General features: G+C 30.8%; 1 protein-coding gene across 1 annotated transcript in view; it reads right to left on the reverse strand.

The window, feature by feature from the left end:
- Dach2 (dachshund family transcription factor 2) overlaps positions 1-4,642 on the reverse strand; it is a 572,822-nt gene that overhangs the window by 338,079 nt on the left and 230,101 nt on the right. The gene's annotated exons all lie outside the window — the stretch shown is intronic.

A 4,642-nucleotide genomic window follows, 5' to 3' on the forward strand; every position in this document is an offset into this window, starting at 1 on the left:
AATAATTATTAAAAATTAAAAAAGAGCTATTGTTATACAGAAATAGAAGAACACAGGTACTATGGAGGTAGAAATAAGAAAAATGGAGGGGGGTTTACCGGAAGGGTAAGTATGTTTAAAAATTGATAGAGAAATCATATTTTTACTATTACTTTAAATTACATACAGATTGTGCTTGTGTCTGAAGTTATGCCATTTTGCTTACTATGCTCTCTCCAAAAGCCATAGAATATCTAAAAAAAATTTCCAGTGCCAAGCATTTAAAACTTCCTGTTGAGTTGTCAGGTAAGGGATTCCAACAGACCCTCAAACAGTATTTCTGTTGCCCTTGGTTGCCTCCCAGAAAATGAAATCCTTCTTAATAAAGACACCACAAGCTTCAGACAGATGCTCTGGAAGAATAGATCTAGTTCTGAACGAGAAGCATCCCAGCTCTCTCACAGTGTCAGAAGGAGCTTTGTAAGATGTAAGCTACTGAAGGAGAAAAACAATCTGTAGACCTACCATGTTACAAGTGTTTGTGAACAACAATGACCAGAACGCTAAGATGCCCCTAAAAGTGTAATAGTGGCACTTAAATCCTGAAATTAACCAATACTCATTTACTTGGACTTATATACTTCTCAATAAAAGGTAATCCCTACCAGGTACCATAAACTTAAACCACTAACTATGGATGATGGATTCTAGAAGAGAATCTACTAATGCTACTTCCTTAAAACAGTAAAATTCTCAGTTGCATTCTAAATACATACCACTTTACTCACAGATGAATGTAATTCCCATCCATCCTCAGGAAGATTCTTTTTACCGCAGCAGAGGAATCATTACAGAAATTCACTACTGGTCGAAATTTAGAAAACAATTAAAATGGGGTTCCAACAAAGTTAATACATTTACAATACAATCCCTAGAGCTAAGGCTCAGGAAATATCATGAAAGAGGGAGTATAAACATTGTAATAAGGTACAGAAGACCAGGAGTCTGCTGTAAGATGTTTACTATGTATGACAGCGAAGTTGCACTCAATAAAATGTCAGCAATGTGGTGGCCGAAGCAGGACCCCAAAAAAGACAATACTAATTGACATGCCAACTTGGATAAAGGAATTCTCACAAGGAACCCTTAGATGAATAAGCAGTTGATAACTTCTAAGAGAGGAAAAAAATCAGTCTTCTCTAGGGATGAGTTCCCTGATAAGAATTCATCCCTAAACACATGTAGGTGAAACTAAATGGACTCAGTCAGTTAGGTTCATAAATGGGTATGTTTTCATTTATGTAATAATAAAAAGAATTTCAGTAGTAAGGGGGAGACAGAAGTAGTAGGAGAAGAGAATGATGTAACTATAGTAATAATATATTAAACTCTCAAAAAATAAAATACAACCATGTTACTGACTATGATAAAATATTAAATATGGAAAATGTTAAACACATTTTAAGAATATTATTTAGAAAAAAGAATATTATATAGTATTATATTAGAAATGCATGGACTAAAGAAAAAATTTGTCAGGATATAAGATATTTTGACATGGTACTTTTTCTAGTCATGTAAGTGAAAATATAAGCATTTCTTTATTTTTATTTTATATTTTTTAGTATTAATTTCATAATTACTTTTTAAAAAAATTTAAAATTTTAAATTAGGGAAAAAAGATTACATAAATTTAAAGTATTAGGGCTTGCTGATGTTTTAGTCTATTATTTTATTTATTTGAAAGGCTTAGATATAGCCAAGGGCTTTACAAGTGACTAGATAACAGCATTACAAAAATCTAATTTATCTTTGACATTTGTTGTATATTTTCCTAAAGTGTAGAATTCTTCCATACCATATTAATTTTTAATTTATTTCAGATTTATAATTCATATCTACCTAACCTGCCCTAAAATTAATATATAATAAATAGTACCCATGTAAATTGTCTTTATAAATATGATGACATCATTACATGTCACAACTGACTTGATGTTTCTACGATGGAAAAGACCTCGCCTAACAAGAAGATAAATGTCCTGTCTTTTGTGAAACTCTATCATATATTACTTACACAGGAAAAGACATTGAAAATGAGAAGAGATATGTCGATCAAAATAAAGATTTTTAAAGAGTTTAAATAACTAGATTAATATCTACATTGTGCTAAAAGAAGCATGATCTGTTTAATATTTTCTAAATTACAACTTTGAAGAAGGTCATAATTCTTGCCCCAGGCACACCTAAGCCCTTTATCACTTCTCTTTGCAACATTCTCAACATAAACACTCATCAATTTTGCTGTCTAGGACCCTGTTTCAATCAAAATAAGATCAACAGTACCACACAAGAATATCAATGATATCTCTAACTGACTGGGAGCATCTGTCAAGAAAGAAAGAGGCACTTTTTTAGGTGTTAAATTTCTTTCTCAAGGTTAAAGGAAAATGCAACAACTAATGCTCTCTGTTCAATTTAATAGGGCTAATATTACCGAATTACTAATGTTTACTGTTTATAGCCAAGTATTGTAGATATAGAATTCATAAACATTAGAGACACACTATATATAGTATGTGTACATACACATTTCCTCATCAAAATAATCATTTAGAATGCAAACACACAGCAAGTCTCGAATCACTGTTTAATGACGTACTGATGAGCCATTTCATTTTCTATCTGTAAATATAAATTTCCCCCTCTGTTTTTGTGATATTCAATGGAGAACATTAAAATGTGTCTTTCTGTAAGTACTAATCCTTATCACCTTATATATTTCCCTTTTCCTCTCCAAATCACACGGAATAAATTAAAGAGCAACTCTTAAGTTTCTAATGCATTAGATATAATAAAACTATAAGTGGCTTCTAGTTGTTGAACTTTTTTTATAGTGACAGGCAAAATTGTGTAAAGATACGATATACCACATGATCTATTGATATATTTTTACACTATAGAATTTTTAAATAATGTTAATTAACACATGTGTTTATCTCACATACACTTTTGCGTTAAGAATACTTAATATCAATTGTGTTTGCAAGTCTTCTATGTATAATTCTTTCTAAGTATAATTCTGGTGTCCTTTGAATAAAAATTATCTGTGTTCCTACTACTTACCTGCCACTAGGAACCACCTTTTATCCTCTGTTTCTAAAAGTGTAACTGTGCACATAATATGAAAGGGAAATTATGTGGTATTTGTCTTTCATTCTTGGCTTATTTCTTGTAACATACTACCCTCACAGTTAATAATAGACATTCCTTCTTTGTAAGGATGAATACTATTTTATTGTTCATATATATTATGTATGTTCTACCAATTCATAAATAGACAATAGTTGAATTGTATGGTAGTTTCTATTTGAGAAATCTTCATAGTGTTTTCTATAATGTTTGTAAAAATAAACATTCTCACCATTTGAACACAAGGATTTAAAAATGCTCAGATCTATTCACTTTTACCAACAGATCATTTGGGATCATCAAATAGAATAGTACACTATAGATGTCTTCATGAAAAATAAAATGTGTTTATATTTTTAGAAAGAAGTTACAAAAATTTTGGGGGGTATGTCCACTGTTTTTCAACTTATGTGAAAATGACAGAGTTCCTAACACCTTTAAAAAAGGAACAAGAATGAAATAAAATAATGACATACAGAAAGTTAAAATAGAATAAAGGCAAATGGCAGCAAGTACATCAAGAAATAGTAACAAATGACTATATGAATAAATGAAAACTAGCTTTCTCCACAGTAAGCATAATCAAAGACAGATTAAAAGTGCCCAGGAGAGAGGTTACAGGGTTTAGAACATTACTGCACTGCTACTATTCAGGCACCACACTAACACCAGTGGCGTTTATGTTTCACAGTATTTTACTTAGCTCTATTCTGCTTTTTTATTCAGTGTTTCCTAAATTTAAATATTGGCTGAAGTTATATCATTTACTCCTTTGTCTTCATCTGAAATTATAAGATTATTAGGTCCATGGTTCCATTTTTTGCCTGGCAATCTTGTCTCCTTCCAATATCCAGGAGGATAACTATGTTTTTCTTTGGGTTCACCTTCTTATTTAGCTTCTCTAGGATCACGGATTATAGGCTCAATGTCCTTTATTTATGGCTAGAATCCACTTATGAGTGACTATCTACCATATTCATCTTTTTGGGTCTGGGTTACCTCACTCAGATATTGTATTTATTATCTATCATATATATTTTTCATAAGAATTGCTTCAAAATAAAAATTTATACTTAAGTCCCTATAGTTTAATATCTTCTCAAATTTCACTTTAGTAATTTTCTACTTATGTAACTACACGCTTGTAAATTAGATGGAATCTTTCTTAGATGACTAATAACTGTAATATGGCCAAATTGTGACACACTAGACATGCAATAAAGGAATAAATAGAAAAATAAATAAATGAGTAGACAAATAAAAAATAAACAAACAAAAGTGTGTGTCTCTGTGAAGATGCCTTTAGAAGTTTCTCATGTAATATACTCCTCAAAGTTAGTAATAACTCCCCAGACAAACGTATTCAGTTTGTAGTATTTTCTAGGTAGTTATGATTTTCCCGTACAACTAACAAACATTTTCTTCCCATAAGGTATCAAGACATTATTTAAAAACATTCCTTGTTAATATA

This window comes from Microtus ochrogaster, unplaced genomic scaffold (assembly GCF_000317375.1).
Source record: "Microtus ochrogaster isolate Prairie Vole_2 unplaced genomic scaffold, MicOch1.0 UNK13, whole genome shotgun sequence".
Taxonomy (NCBI): Eukaryota; Metazoa; Chordata; class Mammalia; order Rodentia; family Cricetidae; genus Microtus; species Microtus ochrogaster.